The sequence below is a fragment of the Anthonomus grandis genome, chromosome 16, assembly GCF_022605725.1.
Source record: "Anthonomus grandis grandis chromosome 16, icAntGran1.3, whole genome shotgun sequence".
Classification (NCBI taxonomy): domain Eukaryota; kingdom Metazoa; phylum Arthropoda; class Insecta; order Coleoptera; family Curculionidae; genus Anthonomus; species Anthonomus grandis.
The window spans coordinates 8,932,022-8,950,105 of record NC_065561.1 but is presented as its reverse complement, the minus strand read 5'-3'; the positions used below and the strand labels follow the sequence as shown (position 1 = coordinate 8,950,105).

The 18,084-nt window shown below is 31.7% G+C and overlaps 1 protein-coding gene across 1 annotated transcript in view; it reads left to right on the top strand.

Moving 5' to 3' along the window:
- Positions 1 to 18,084, top strand: part of LOC126745466 (mitotic checkpoint serine/threonine-protein kinase BUB1 beta-like) — a 129,234-nt gene that overhangs the window by 19,025 nt on the left and 92,125 nt on the right. The gene's annotated exons all lie outside the window — the stretch shown is intronic.

The following is an 18,084-nucleotide window of genomic DNA, read 5'->3' as shown; positions in this document are numbered from 1 at the left end:
ATTTAGAAGGTGTAAAGGGGAGGTGAAGTTTTGAAAAATTGGTTTTAAATTTTTTTTTTTTTTTCAAGTATTTTATTGTCGAAAATTTGGTACATGTACACGAATTTTATTGACAAAGCTTCAGAAAATAAATACAATCAAATCAGATTTTACAAAACAAATATAAAAAATTTATACAACATATAAAATGCCTAAAAAAAAAAAAATGCAAGAGAAAAATGTTACAAACAAAATCTTTATAAAACAAAATATATGCATGTAGACAAAGGTAGCAGAGATAAAGGGGCACATAAAGGTATGTTTAAAATTAAAATTAACAGATTAAAAGCTTAGCATCTACTACACAACATCCTCAGCCTTAAAAAAGTCTTCAATCGAATAAAAGGCTTTTAGAAGCAAATATGACTTCAGTTTACAACGAAACTGGCGCAAAGACTGAACACTTCTTAATTCCACGCTAATGTGATTATAAATCATTAAACCGCGATATATAAATGAATCTTTGATAGATGTAAAATGAGGAATAGGAAGGGGAATATTATTAATCTGTCTGGTAGGATAACTGTGATGTCGGATTGGAAAACTGTTCTTATTTTTGAATATTAAACATGCAGTTTCCAAAATAAATAATGATGGTAGGGTCAAAATACGGCTCTCTTTGAAAAGATTACCACAATGCATTCTAGAATGGGCCTTAAATAAACTTCTGACAGCCCTCTTTTGCAGCACAAAAACAGACTGAAACAGATAATTTGAACATGCACCCCAAAATGGAAGAGCATACCTTAAATGCGACTCGAACAAAGCAAAGTACACATCACTAGCAACATCTCTCCCCAGTTCATGAACGGTTGCCCTAACAGAGAAGCAGCCAGAAGCAAGTTTTTTATTTAACTTTATTATATGGTCAGAAAACTTTAAATCTTTATCAATGACTAAACCAAGAAATGCAGAATTGTCTACCATGTCCAATGCGTTCTCACCAAAATCAAGACTCTCAGCTTGAAAATTGAAACCAACTTAAATCCAAAAAAAAATTAATAACTTTCTTGGAAAAAATCCCACAAATTTTGTTCAAATAGCAAAGTTAGAGCTTTCAAAAAGACATGTACGCGGGGTAAAAATTTTGAAAATTTTTTGGAGAAACTATCGACTGTACGATGTTGCTTTTACGCAACAGATTGAAGCAAAAAGTCTAAGCTATCATTTCTTCCACAGCAAAGAGGTGATAAATTGCATTTTACGAGCTGTAAAATTAAGGGGCGCATATTAGAAACCAGTTTTTTCGAGTTATCTCTTCGGGTAAGAATTTTTCATAAGAATAATAATACTTATTAACCTTACCCTTAGTTTGAAGGTGTGCAGATAGCCAATTATATTATACTGCCTTGAATAAATACATTGTTCCCGAGCTATCAAATAACTAATCTTTCTTTTACTTTACACTTTACGCCCATCAGCGGGATGCGTGTGTCTTGAAAGAGGGTCGATATTATAATCCTTGGATGCGTTCTTTTTAGCTTAACACCTTTGTGATGTACTTTCACATCGAATTGTCTAAACGTTATTTACAAGACCATCGAAAATAGATACAACCTTATGTTCACCCTTTAAAATACACGATACACGCTTAGTTGATTATGCAAAAAGTAGCCAAAAGTATAAGTAACAATCGTAGAGTATGAAAGTAATGAGTCAGTTGAAAACAAAATAAAATGAATATTGTGTAAAAGTTGAAGGGGGATGATATGTCAGGGGTTGTTTTCACCCCGAAATATTTTGATAGTCAAGTCGTCCATCACGAACATTCAGAATGTTCTCGCGTAATGCCTGGTTTAAAAATTATTTGAGAAACAGACAGTTTTAAATATTTCACTCTTCTTATTGAGGGTGTAAGAATTGATACGAAGGGATGATTTAATAATCAATCGAAGCGTCTCTTTGCGTTCTACAACTTTCCTATTTAAGACAAAGTTGAAAAATTCTTACCCGAAAAGATAACTCGAAAAAACTGGTTTCTAATATGCATCCCTTAATTTTACAGCCCTTAAAATGCAATTTATCACCTCTTTGCTGTGGAAGAAATGATAGCTTAGACTTTTTGCTTCAATTTGTTGCGTAGAAGCAACATCGTACAGTCGATCGTTTCTCCAAAAAAGGTTTTCAAAATTTTCACCCCCCATAAATCCCCATAATCAAAGGATAATAATTTTCTTAATAAAAAAGTTTATTTACACTAATAGCCTAAACCTAAAAATAACAAAGTTATAGCGTTATTAATAATTTTGTCAAATTTAGGCAAGTTGGCTTTGAAATAAATAACATCAAGTAAAACTATTAATTTACAATAAATGAGCAAAAACATCGCCATCTTGTTCAATACATTTCTGAGCACATTGAAGCACACGTCTTGTAGCTTTTAAGATTGATCTTCTATCTATTGATCCAATTATTTGCCTAATATGTGTTTGAAGTTCATCAACGGTTCTGTATTTTTTTTTATACACTTCATTTTTTATGTAACCCCAAAAATAAAAATCTAGAGGGGCTAGGTCTGGTGACCTAGGTGGCCAACGAATCGGGCCACGTGTCGCAATTCATTTATCGTCAGTCTATTAAGTAATATTCTTAATACATCATTTAGTTGATGGGGAGGTGCTCCATCCTGTTGAAAATAGATTTGTTGCCGTCTCTCCAAGTTAACATTATCCAGATAATCTTCCAGCGCTCCAGATAATATGAGATCAACATATCTCCTTCCAATCAAAGTGCCATCATAAAACACAGGTCCTATTACTTGGCTTCCTATTAAGCCGCACCAAACGTTTATACTAAATAGATTTTGAGGATTTCTGAAAGATTTTCTTGGGACCAATAGTGTACATTTTTACGGTTAAACATACCTTTGTTTGAAAAATTTGCTTCGTCGCTCCAAATTATACGGTTTAAATAATTATCGTTAGCTTCATATGCATTATGTAACCAGTTGCAAAAAGCAAGTCTTCTTTCGTTATCGCCAGGCAAACAATGTTTGTACTCGTCGATTCTTATATGGCACAAATTTGTGTTTCTTTAAGACCCGCCAAATTGTTTACTAAGCTCACACCGTAAGCTATTGCTAAATCTCTAGTTGAGCTTTCCATATGAGCTTCAAAATATGCCAAAATAGAAATTTCAACATCCTCGCTTACTATAAATTGGTTCCTTCTTCTAGTTCTTTTAAACACGTTTTCGTTACTTTAATATACTACTAAATACTACTAAATTTTCTGTAGAGAATTAAAAAGTATCTACGGTTTGGCAAGTTACGAGTCTGGAATCTCTGGCGGTACTCTTCTAGCGCTCTGTCACTATTTTTTCGACATACAAGGTAACATTCTAACATATCACATTTTTCAATAAGCGTAAAAGGCATTTTACTAATTTAGATTTTACAAAAATCACAAACTTTGCTAACATGTAACTGTCAGTATTTTTTTATTTAATAAAATCTCTACGGCTGCTGTCATTTTATTATTCAAACAATGATTTATTTGTTTTGCTCTCAAAAAGTTCAAGGCCAACTTGCCTAAATTTGACAAAATTATTAATATCGCTATAACTTTGTTATTTTTAGGTGTAGGCTATTAGTGTAAATAAACTTTTTTATTAAGAAAATTATTATCCTTTGATTTATGTAAAAATATACAGGGAATTCCATTTAACAAAAGTACATTTTTCACATTTTCTCGAAAACGCGATGTTCAATTTTTTTTCTGTTTTCACCATTTTAATCAACAGAAAAAATCCTACTAGTTTGCTAATTTAACCGACCCTGAATCTTAAATATGAACAAAGATACCAATAGTGCCGACTTAATCGGAGGCACCCTGTATACCGGGTGGTGTGTCGCCGAGCGGAACATAGGAAAATTTTAAGGGGGTCAATTATTGGCTTCCCTGTACATTTTATAGAAAAAATGTAAGATAACTTTTTGAAGAGACCAATCTGGCAAACCCTTGTGCAAGGTTTCAAAAAATGTTAATAAGCGAATCTTGAATTATTCAATTAAATGTAATTGCAAAATTACCAAATTTTCGGTTCAGGTAAAACCAAACGGCACCAGTAAAATGAATATTGTTACTGACGTGAGGAACAGTGTCAATAAATCAGTGAAAGTCGATATTTGAAAGCAAGTATGAATTATTCAATCGACGAAAAAATAGCCATAAATAAGTGGCATTATGTGGGAAACAGATAAAAAAGTAATGTTAACGTGTCTTACTTTGAATGTATGGTTGTGAGATTGAAAAAACGAAAAAAAAAATTTCTTGTATTCGGCTGTACGTCAGATTTGACAAAGCCTTATAACAAATTGTTTGCTGGTGGCTGGTGTCTGGTTTTACCTGAACCGAAAATTTGGTAATTTTGCAATTACATTTAATTGAATAATTCAAGATTCGCTCATTAAAATTTTTTGAAACTTTGCACGAGGGTTTGCCAGATTCGTCTCTTCAAAAAGTCTTCATTTCAAAAATCTTACATTTTTTCTGTAAAATGTACAGGGAAGCCAATAATTGACCCCCTTAAAATTTACATGGGATTTCCAATGTTCCGCTCGGCGACGCACCACCCGGTATATCAATATACGCGTCTTTTTGAGAGCTATAACTTTGCTATTTGAACAAAATTCGTGGGATTTTTTCCAAGAAAGTTATTAATTTAAAACCAATTTTTCAAAACTTCACCCCCTTTTTACACCCTCTAAATCAACTCGGATGAATTCGGTTCTGTGGAAGAAAAGGTAGCTCTGATTTTTCTTAACAATTTATCTCATGGAGTCAAAGTTGTAAGTGCAAAGGGGTAGTGCCAATCCAAGGCCATCCCCAATCATCCCCTAAAAAAAACCTCCTCGGAATTTTTCTTAGCTTAATTTTTGGTTTTTGCACTCTCTCAACCCATACAACTTATTGTCAAAATTTCATCCTCTATCTAATTTTTGCATCCATTCGACAATTTCTAATGACAGCATGACTCTACTATTAGGTTTAGAAGACAGAGAGATACCTATAAGGTAAATAATCAAGTGTCGCAATTTTTACAGTTTTTCAGGTGGTTTTTGTTACATAATAAATATAATTTTTATGTCACAGTACGCAATTTTGGTGCCGTTTTTTATGACATTCTGTTTTGAAATTACAACCTCCTAAGATGAAAATATAAGAAAGAACCTTAAAGCTTACCATATTACAATAATCCATTAAAAAAAGAATAGGATTCCAGTGGGTCATTCTTTGAGACAAGACCTTTTTTCGTGCCTTCATATTTTTTTATTTTTGTGAGGGCCATTCTCAGATAAGTTTATTGTGATTGATTTAACCCTTCTTTAACAAGTGTGAAAAGGGATTGCTTCCAAGATGGTAGGAGAATGGTATAAATCATTCAAGATCTTATAAAATGGTAATTGTATTAGAATGGCGCCGTCTGACTTCAAGATTGGGGATGCTAAACTGGGCACTGATATTATAGTCGATGTAATAATTACGAAGAATATTAACTTCAGCTCTATAGGCAAGAGACGCCACTTAAAAGCACCCGATTTACGTCACCATTCGGTCTCCGACTGTCCCAATCGGATATTTAAATATTATGTGAATGGCGGGCAACCAACAAAACAGCAATGTTTGTTGCTAGAGGCAGCGGTTTCTGGCAATAAGCATTAATGGAATAATAATTTAATTAAAATAAAAAATAGCGTTTCTGGAATAATAATAATTATTAATTTCATACATATTACCCTAATGTAAGTATTAAAACAATGCAGTTTGGTTGAGCGATCCACTGGAATGGAAATTGAATAATTTTTTTTGAATAAATATTTTGAAAAATTTCTTTGGGCGGACATGGATTTATTTGATTTTGGATATTAATTAAAATTACTATAGTTTATTTTTGAGAAAGTGTTATTTGAAAAATTTATTTTTCTACTACCTTATAAGAAAATTTTTAATTTTATTTCCCTGTCTAATTGAATTTTTTATTTGACTATATCTTGCTTATTATTTATAAAATTAATTTTTACATCAAATTGTGCTAATTAATAAGAATGGAAGTAGAAAAAATTATATGAATACTGTAGGAGCAGTGTCATTTCCTCACTGTGGATGCTTTTGCTGTATCAAACTTCATCCACATAAGGAAATTATGCACTTTGCTCCCTTTTCTTACAAATAACTATTATTTTTAAAAATTCTCTATATGTGAACATATTAAAAGGAAAAGCCCAACTTGAACAATAGGGTATTGTATATTTAGAAAAAATAAATAAATGAAAAACAAAATGTATAAAATATTGTAGAATTGTACTTTAATTTTATACCTGAAACCGTCCAAATCCAATTTCAGTTACCATATTTGGCATATCCATTTTTTCGGCCATTTTATCAGCTTTTACTATCACTTTATCTTGGTAGTTATCTGGTCTTTTCAACTTCAAAACTCTCTGCCACATCTTTGCGTCCCCCAAATCTTCAATTACAACCATCAACCTATAATTTATATTAATATCAACTTTAAAGCCCTTAGATTCGTGCATAATCAAATTTCGATGCAAATTTAAGAAACAGATCAAACAAAGAATGTGTAACGTTTCAGTGTGAAAGCTGAAAATTATTCAATGACAATTAAAATATGTAAGAATTTGTAATTTATAAAATACATATATACAAATCCTAGGCTCAACCCGACCCAACTACAGTATGTTACTTATTATTAGCATTCACTAATTTCCAGCTCTCACTGTAACATAGTAGTACTTGTCTATGGTAATATAGTGCTTAAAAATAAACTTTTCAGGTATTATTTTAAAACACAATAAACAACAATATGGTCAATATTTCACAAAGAAACAAAGGAAAGTTCAGTATAATCGCGATAATCGCAATAATCGATCAAATTAGTTGGAGCTTTTTTACGAAAGTAAACAACCAGCCAACAAACGCAAAAAAAGCGGGAAAATTCGTGTCGTTATTCTTGTCATTCACGTCAAACGAACGGAATCGGGTGCTTTTTAGTGGCGTCTATAGGCAAGGGATCCTAAAAATCTCCTCTGTATGTACAGGGAGGGCCAATTTAGACGTTTTCTTATGGGAAGTCATGTCCCTGTTAGAGATAAAAAAATTTTGACCTCAATTCTCCGGGCTCAAATTTTAAAAGAAGTTTATTGAAGCAAATGAAATTTTGCTATGGCAAACCGTTTGGCCGCTAGAGGGCGTTTCTGAAATTTGGTCATTTTCGTTTTTCGGCTATGGCTGCTGTGTTTTTAAAGATATGATGATTGATTTCTGTAAATACTTTCTGGTAGCACTTTTAAGCGCTTAACATGCTCATGATATTTAAATTTATACAGGGTGCTTCATTATTAAATTTTTTTTTTTTTTTTTTAATGGAATGCATATTATTTTTTTGCATTTTCTTGTAGCCCTTAAAATTCCCTTTTCAAATATATATAACACTTATAATCTAAATTCATTAGTTTAGGAGATATAAATAGATTTCTTAAGTATCAATAAATTATAATGCCGTGCCATTTAAAACGCCTAAAAAACAGAGTAGGCGGGTGACACAATTGCGGGTGAAACAATTGCGTAAAGGGTTGAGTAGGCGGTTGTCAAACTGCTTTGGGTAATACGTCATTTTGACATAAACAAGCTTATTTTCATAATCTGTTTTACTTTGTATTTCTTTTATGTGATAATCACAATGTATCAAAACTATGAAAAATTCGATATGATTAAATGTTTTATTGAATGTAATGAAAATGCAAGAGAGGCCTGTAATTTATATCAACGACGATATCCAGAACGGGGGCAGCCACATAGTACGCTGTTTGAGAAATTAAAAAGAAACCTTATTAATTTTGGTTCTTTTGCTAAACCGCGAAGAAATGCTAATAATAATATAAATGATGATCAAGAACTATTGGATATAACAGTTTTGGGCGCAATTGAAAATAACTCTAATCTATCCACCCGGAAATTGGAAGTAGAAACTGGTGTGCCAAGGACCTCTGCAAGACGGATTTAAAAAAAATATAGGTATAAAGCTTATCGAACCCGAAAAGTTCATCATCTCTTTCCTGCGGATCATGATAGAAGATTGGAATTCTGTCGGTGGTATTTGCAAAAGTGTGGTCAAGATACAACATTTGGCTACAATTGTACTTGGACGGATGAAGCATCGATTAGTAGTGCAGGCATTTTTAATAGGTATAATAGGTATACCTGGGCTCGAGCAAATCCTCACGCAACGGTGGCTGTAAGAAATCAAGGCCGTTACAGTTTTAGTGTATGGGTAGGCATATTTCGTGGTAGATTTATTGGTCCCTATATTTATGATGGACATTTAAATTCAGAGCGATATTTACAAATTCTGCAAACGCAAGTTGAGCGCTTCCTAGAGGAATTGCCTCTAGCCCAGCAGAGGCATCCTATATTTTTCCAGCAGGATGGTGCGCCACCGCACAATTCTAGAGTGGTCAGTAACTATTTAAATGAGCAGTTTGGTGAGCAGTGGATAGGAAATCAAGGTCCAATACGTTGGCCGCCTAGATCCCCTGACTTAACACCCTTAGATTTTTATCTTTGGGGAAGAATAAAAGACTTGGTATACCAACAGCCAATTACTTCAAGAGTAATGTTGGAAGAAGCTTTACATAATGCATTTGCAACAATAACAAATATTGAATTAAGAAACGCTGTTGATAATGTTGAAAAACGTAGCCGCTGGTGCATTGATCAGGAAGGAGCTCAGTTTGAACACTTGTTATAAGTACGTAATATATAGAGTTGCAGTTTTAGTTAAAATATCAATAAAAAAATAAAATCTGGTTTTTACTTTTTGTTTGTTAGTTCATATTCTAAGTTTAAAATAAATAAATAAATAAGTACTTTTATTTTTTTTCTTATTTTTTTACAGTATTATTTTGTTTTTATAACTGTATTTGTCCATTAATATAATTAATATTTAATAAAACAGGAGCTATTGTTTAATTTACTTTTGATTTTTAAAAGCGCTTACCGAAGTATCACAAATAAAAAATACAGAACCTATAACGTCCTTTTTTAATCTTTGAGTGTCTTAAATAACTGCACTTATTTTTAATAAGGACGTTGATATCGCAGGCCCTTAAATTCTCATTATATTTGATAAAACATCTAATCATATGGAATTTTTTGAAAAATTGATACGTTTTTGGATTCTAATATCAAAATATAAATACAAAGGAAAACATAGATTATAAAAACAAGTTTGTTTATGTAAATATTAAGCTTCACTTATAGCAGTTTAAAACACGCCTACTCTTCCGTTTACGCGATTAAAATGGCGGGTCATTACCTACGTGTTTTTAATATTTAAGAAATTTATTTATATATCGTAAACTATTAAATTTAGATTATTAGTGTTATATATATTTGAAAAGGGAATTTTAAGGGCTACAAGAAAATGCAAAAAAATAATATGCATTCCATTAAAAAAAAAAAAAAAATTTTTTAATAATGAAGCACCCTGTATAAATTTAAATATCATGAGCATGTTAAGCGCTTAAAAGTGCTATAAGAAAGTCTTTACAGAAATCATTTATCTTTAAAAACACAACAGCCATAGCCGAAAAACGAAAATTACCAAATTTCAGAAACGCCCTCTAGCGGCCAAACTGTTTGCCATAGCAAAATTTCATTTGCTTCAATAAACTTCTTTTAAAATTTGAGCCCGGAGAATGGAGGTCAAAATTTTTTTATCTCTAACAGGGACATGACTTCCCATAAGAAAACGTCTAAATTGGCCCACCCTGTACAGCCTCAAGGCGTTCAATGTGAGAATCCTAGTTAGGGGACCAAATTTTAGATGCATAGTCAAGCCAGGAACGAACCAAAGAGCAATAAACTAATTTGTAATCAATCAATCGTCAAATCATATTACCTTTTTGCAAATAAAGTAATATGATTTGACGAATGGGATTCGTATAGGCAGCAGCGGCATATTTAATAGGGTTACCGGATTTAAGTATTTTAGACTTTTCTGTATGGTCATACTTGAAAAATAAAATTTATGCAAATTGGCATAATAATATACAGTGTGTCCCAAGATGAGCGAATGTATACGTAAAAATTACAAAAAATTTTGGGGTTGAAATATGACCGTTTGGCATCCAACCCTGCTTAATTAAAAGAGAAAATTTAGTATATATTTATTTTTTACAAATCAAGCATGCCTTGATACAAGCATTTTTTAAATTTTATGAGTAGGTAAAGTAGTATTTCTAGGCAAGATATAAAAAAAGTTCATAAGAAAAAGTTGTTTAGAATGCAAAATTATGTCCGAATACCGAATTTCATAACCATAGGCCTACCTTGATTTTTATGTTTAAATTATTTATTAATTATTTATTCTCACTCACAAAAGTTTAAACAAAAAACCAAATAAATATTAATAGTTAAAATAGTGAAAATTATTTTAAAAATTATTGTCCTTGGACAAATTCATTTTACGATTGGTAGGATTTTTTTGTTCGTGGAATGCATGCCGCTTATTATATTGGGCTCTTTTTTGCTGCATTTACGAGTTTTTGTCAAACTTTTTAAAACGTAAACATTCTCAATTAAATGTGGCATCTACTATAAAATATTGTCACTGTTAAAGTTATGTACAAAAAAAAAGGACTTTTGTCATTATCTTAGTGTAAAGTTTATAAAAGTTATTAATAATATTATCAGAATTTACAGAAAAATGTTAAATTTGAAGCAAAAAATTTTCCACGGGTAGTGATGAGATAAAAAAAAGCAGACAAAGAGATACGATGACAACGATGCTGCTAGAATCCTTGCTTTGGAGTTAATTGCTGAGAATCCCAGATGTTATTGAGAGCTAGGTCGGCGGTGCTGAACATAAGCAAAACTGAATAACAAAGAATTTATCATGCCAACGATATTAAAGCATTCAAACCAAGTTACATACTTTAGAAGAGGGGGATGAAGCGCGCCGTTTATTATTTTCTGATTGCTTAGGAGATTAAATTTTAGAGAACAGGGATTTTCATAAAAAAATATTCTCGCACGAATCTACTTTCACGACAAATGGTGTAATTTCATCCCAAAATTGTCGGTTTTGGTCCAATGAAACGCCAAACTTTGTAATCCATGACAAGAGGCCATATTTTCAAAAAGTCAACGTATGGTGCGCCATATCTTACCATTTAGGTATTATTGCACCCTACTTTATTGAAGGATCTCTTAAACAAGAAATGTATCTTCAAATTTTGAAAGATTTTGTAAAAGAATGCTTAGAACCTCTACTCCAGGACAGGATCAAAGCTCCAGTGTATACAGTGCTTTCATTTCAAAACAATTCACCCTTAATAACTTTCGTAAAAACAAAAAAAAAATAAAAAAAAGAAAAAAAAACACGTCAAATTAGATATACAGGGGGACGTTTAATTATGCATTTACTGAAGTTCTGTCAATCACCTCCTTACCTCCAGCTAACCTCACTTTAATATGTCAAATGGGAACCCCCATCGAGTGATACATCATAGTAAGCAGCGTAAAATTCTCTATTCAACGGTAAAAAAATGAAATCGGTAAATGTGTAAGCAAATAGTTAGCGAAAATGTCTAGAAATAATGAATATTTTATTTACGCCAAACTTTGGTATGTCAAATGGCTACCCCATGGTGTGATACATTATTTTAAAGGGCATTTATTATGTTATCAATGGTTGTAAAAAAAAAATAAAATTGATTGACCAAGAAGCAATTAAAGTGTAAATCGGTAGGATAGAAAAACAAATTTAATTAGTTTAACAAATTTATTTTATTAAATGTTCAAAATGCGCGCCGTTATTAGCAAGACAATAAAAAAGCCTATTTTCAAACTCCTTACGAACATTGGCAAGGGTCTGCTCGCTAATTTCTCTGCATTCTTGAAATATTCTATTTTTTAAACTCTCGATACTCTCAGGTGGGGTTTTATAAACTTTGCTTTTTAAGTAGCCCCAAAGAAAAAAGTCTAGTGGGGTTAGGTCCGGAGACCGCACAGGCCATTCGATTGCACCACGTCTGCCAATCCACTTTTCTCGAAAATTTTCATCAAGCCACTCTCGAACACCAAAGTGTAGTACGTGCGGAGTTCCATCCTGCTGAAAATGTATATTATTTTCATTCAGTAATATAGCACCATGTTGATCTACTTGATTTTCCATAGATTGGATGATGGAAGGGTATATTGCATTTCCTAAAAGGTTTAAATAAATTTCGCCAGTCAAATTTTCTTCCAAAAAAATGGCCCGATTATTTCATTCCCATAAATTCCTGCCCAAACATTAATTTTTTGGGGATATTGGGTATGACCTTCCCGAATGCGGATTTTCATTATCCCACTATCTACAGTTATGTCTGTTCACCAGGCCATTTAAAAAAAGGTCGATTCGTCACTGAAGCAAATGTTCTTCAATAAATGGGGATCGTCATCAATTCGCTGGCACATCACTTCACAAAATTGAATTCTCCTATCAAAATCATCTTCTCCGAGTTCATGAAGAATATGAATTTTATAAGGAAAGAACTTATTTTTTTTTTAACTTTATGTACGGAACCAGTGGAAATATTTGTTAGCTTTGCGGCCTTTGGTATAGACAAAGTTGGATCCATAGCAAATTGTCCTAGTACTTCAACTTGGCATGCTTCATCGACAACTCTATTTTCATATTTTTTCTTATTGCAAATCGATCCCGTCTCTTCAAATTTTCGTATCAATTCTAATGCGTATTTATGGCTCACGTTTTTATCTTGATACCTTTCATTAAATGCTCTCGCGGTTCTGCGAGCACACCGATCTTGAGCTCCATAAAGGAAAATTATTTCTATTCTTTCGGCTAGCGTATACACCATTTTATTAACTCACTGTTTTAACTAAAATTGAAAAATTGCACGCGTCAAACTGACAGTTTTAACAATAATAAATCGCCTGCTTTTTAAATGCCTTTTGTACCTTTTTGTACCTATTAGGTAGGTTTCGCAAAAAATATAAGTGAAATAAATACACATACAAAGTTATAAGACTGCAAAGATTTTTGCAAAAAAATTGAAGACACTCTTTTTTCTCGCAAATAACGGTACACATTCTTTACTGAGAAAAATAAATAATTTGCTTGAACTAAATGTACTGTTTGTTACCACACATTTTAACTTCTAAATTGCTTGTATTTTTTTTTTTTGATGATCTATTATAAAAAATGTAAGAATTTTAAAATGATGTAGGTACCACACTAAAAGTATTCATTTAAAATACCAAAGTTTGGCGTAAATAAAATATTCATTATTTCTAGACATTTTCGCTAACTATTTGCTTACACATTTACCGATTTCATTTTTTTTGGTACCGTTGAATAGAGAATAAGAAAGTTATTAAGGGTGGATCGTTTTAAATGAAAACACTGTATGTAGTGGTTGAATATTTAGAACTTTCCTAAATCAATGGATTGGAAGACGCGGCCCAATTGGGTGGCCGCCAAGGTCACCTGATTTAACTATTTCTGATTCCTATTTATGGGGCCGGCTCAAGCAAATTGTTTATTCCGAGCCATTACCAAATGACAGGGAATTACTTAAACAAAGAATTAGAGATGCTTGTAATTTAATTTACATTGAAGAAATTAGAAATTCTTTTAAAATGCTTAGAAAAGATATTGAAAAATGTTTTGATAATGGTAGCTACATTGAATAAATTTAAAATAAGTAAGTTTTCTTATTAAATTAGACGTACTATGTACATTTTATTACAAACATATTTTTGAGGATGGCTTGTAAGTCTTAGATAAGCGATTTAACTATTAGATAAATAAATTAGTTAGTTTTTCTCTAATAATTAAATATGGATAAAAAAAAATAATTGGTACACAGAACGTATAAATCAAAGTAGTCCTATGGTTATGAAATTCGGTATTCGGGCATAATTTTGCATTCTAAACAACTTTTTCTTATAAACCTTTTTTATATTTTGCCTAGAAATACTACTTTACTTACTCATAAAATTTAAAAAATGCTCGTATCAAGGCATGCTTGATTTTTAAAAAGTAAAAATATGCTTAATTTTATTTTTTAATCAAGCAGGGCTGGATGCCAATCGGTCAGATTTCAAGTACAAAATTTTTTGTAATTTTTACGTATAAATTCGCTCATCCTGGGACACACTGTACATGAATTCCGAGCCTCAACCGAAGAAGCATCCAGAAAATTACAAAGGCAACCATTTGTAATTTTAAATGCCTTAAGGCGACTTGAAACTGTATGTGGTTTATGTATAAGAAAAAATGTCAATGTTGTAATTACAGTTTTTAATGTTAAATCTGTACTGATTTTATTTTTTTGTTTTCAACATTTTTAAGTTTATGTTAAAGTGTAATATTTTGAGTAATATTATTAAATAAATAGGTTTAAATCACATGGCACATTAAAAAAGTAATAATTACATGCACGTGTGAAAGAATTCGTGGTCTACTATTAAAAAAACAAACATAATTTTTTTTTTTGTGATTTTTGAAGGTAAAATTTATTAAAGATTAGGTTGTGATACATCAATCTGTTCAGGAAAAAAATTGACGTTAAAATATACAGCGTGTTCCATTTAAAAATACCAAGTTTGTGCCCAATCTTAAAAAGAGTGCTCCAAATTTTTTTTTTAAATATGTCACTGACTTTTATATAAAAATATATATTATAAGCAGTTTTCATTTTTTTATATCTTATACAGGGCCTGAGAAATAATAGCATCTCGTTTTACAAAAAAATTATACACGGTCGCGAAAACCGCAAAGTTATATCTTAAAAAATAATCCTGTGAGATACCCTGCAATCTCATTCAAAATGGGACACAGTGTACACCGTTTGTTTCTACATAATTTTAAACCACATCGTTGGATTGGTAATAACTGTCCTAGAAATTGGCCAGCAAGATCGCTTGATATAACACCCATGGATTTTTACATATGGGGTTTTGTTAAGGACCAGGTTTATCAAATTACGCGTCAAAATTTAGAGGAAGTTTAAAAATAAGAGAGGCGTGGAATAAAATTTCTCCGCAAATGTTAAGGAACATTCAAAGAGAAATTGTAACCAATGCGTGAAAATGTTTACAAAATAATGGTGGTCATTTCGGACATTTAGATGAATAACAATTTATTTCAAAATTATATACATATTATTTAATAGCCTTTATTTATTTTAAATAAGTTCTAGATTTATTTTTGTTCATTATTATATTGTTTATTAAAAATTAATTTATTACAAAGTTAGTCAGATCATTGTTGTAATATTTATTTTTTTAAATACCTCCTTTTAATATTGATGTTTAACATTGAGTAGCAATAATGTTATTCAGCAGATGATTGTTGAATAAATAAATTGATCACAGCTAAACAAATTGTACACTCTTTAAAGGTTATTTAAAAAACCAAGTCATTTTGTGTCTAAAATGGAATTATTATTAATATTACCACTATATTATTTTAGGGTTTATAAATATTTTTAAATAACAACCAAAAAGATCAACTTTTTACTGTATTAATAAGTAATTAATTGCGATTAAAAAAAGGGCCTGCATTAAGGAAAAATGCCTAATGATGGATATTAATACGTTGAAACGTTGGGAAACGTATCAATAAGATACATCATTTTAAAGAAAATAAAAATGCTTTTAAAATAAGTTATAAAAAATGATATATTAATTTAAAAAAAAGATTTAAAAAAAAGAAGTTGATAGCTATATAATAATTTAAAAAAAAGAAGTTGATAGCTGTCAAGATACCATCATAAAAAAACATTAAAGGTGAAGTTTTCTAGAGCACAAAAAATTGTAAAACTTTGTAATATTTTGGCGTAAAAATTTGGCGTTTTTTATATATCACCCTGTAATTGGCGAACTAATAAATATTTTGCAACGCTGTAAAATGATTTAGAATAAGCATCAAAATTTGCAACTTTTTTTTTTAATTTCGTATCCGCCCTCGTATCTCCAATAGTTTCGGAAATAGCAATAGTCACACATGGCAAATAGGACACAGGAGATCCTATACAGTGCGAACGTAAAGGTTGGAATAAATTCATTTAAAATTCAGGGGTATGTTCAAAAAAAAAACGCTCGGACATGTCGATTTTTATTTTTAACTGCGGGTTTTCTTACTATAATTTTATGTATACAGGGTGGCCCAAAAATAAGTTACGGTCATCAACGTAATTTTTTTAAACGTAAACACCTATTTTTTATTTTAGATTTAGGTTCTACATCAAATTCTAAGTACATTTCATGTACCATGTCCTATACCTAAACTCGACCGTTGACGATTGAACACAATAAAAGGCTATTTTTGGAAGAGTTATTTATATCAAGCAACCTATCAGTTATTGTTTGGTTATTTACATTTGTGGTTGGTGTTTTTGATTGTTAACTTGTCACAATTTGTTGACATCAAATAATTTTGAGTGAATTTAGTTTGATTTAGATGCCTAAGCAAAGTTTTGCTTGTGTTAAGTTTATCAAAAGATAAAATGAAAATTTCAAAAAATGGTACGTCTTAGTGAGCGAGAGCGAATGGAGATTTTGATGATGATTGGTTATGGAAACAGAATGCGCACTCAGATGGAAGCCTGTGAAATTTATCATGCCAAGTATCCTAATAGGCCACGTATATCTCAAAGTACTGTCAGTAAAATAGAACAGAAATATCGGGATTTGGGTCATGTCAGGGATAATTATACGAAAGGTCGGTCAAGTATATCAGAAGAGAAGCAACTAAATGTTTTGCTGGCAGTTGAAGAAGATTGCCATAAAACGACTCGCAATATTGCGTTAGAAAATCAGATATCCCAGATATCCGTCGTTAAGTATTTAGGTATAAATAAATGGCACCCTTACAAAGTTCAATTGGTTCATGAACTAAATGAAGATGACCCAGATATGCGTTTAGAATTTTGTGAGAAACTTATGGACTTGTGCCATGCTAATCTACAATTTTCAAAAAAAATTGTATTTTCTGATGAGGCAACGTTTTGTCTTCATGGTAGTGTAAACCGGCAAAACTGCCGATATTGGGCTACTGAAAATCCGCACTGGATGATGGAGTGCCACAGCCAAGTCCCTCAAAAAGTAAATGTTTGGGCGGGGGTGATTGAAAACAGGGTTATAGGGCCCTTTTTCTTTGAAGGATACTTGAATGGTGAGAGGTATTTAGAGTTTTTAGAAAATGACTTGGTTCCATGCCTTGCCACTTTATACCCCGATCCAGAAGACCCGGATATATTAGATAATTCCTTATGGTATCAGCAAGATGGAGCTCCAGCCCATTACACTCGTCCCGTGCGCCAGTACCTGGATACCGTTTTCCCTGGACGTTGGATTGGTCGGAGGGGTGCAATTGAATGGCCGGCCAGATCGCCGGATCTGACTCCTTTAGATTTTTTTTGTGGGGGTATCTTAAGTCCAAAGTTTATGTTAATCGGCCAAACAACATTGAAGATTTAAAAATTAGAATAACGGAAGAAATAAGATTGATAGAACCTTCTGTTATCGATAACGTTTTACAAGAATTTCAGCATCGACTGGGATATTGCCAAGAGGTTCGTGGCAGCGATTTTCAACACTTAATAAATTAATTAAATATAAATAACTTGATATAAATAACTCTTCCAAAAATAGCCTTTTATTGTGTTCAATCGTCAACGGTCGAGTTTAGGTATAGGACATGGTACATGAAATGTACTTAGAATTTGATGTAGAACCTAAATCTAAAATAAAAAATAGGTGTTTACATTTAAAAAAATTACGTTGATGACCGTAACTTATTTTTGGGCAACCCTGTATACATAAAATTATAGTAAGAAAACCCGCAGTTAAAAATAAAAATCGACTTGTCCGAGCGTTTTTTTTTTGAACATACCCCTGAATTTTAAATGAATTTATTCCAACCTTTACGTTCGCACTGTATAGACCATACATAAGAGTATAACATTCGTTAATTAACAATTACAGGGCGCTATGTAATAAAGAATGAAAT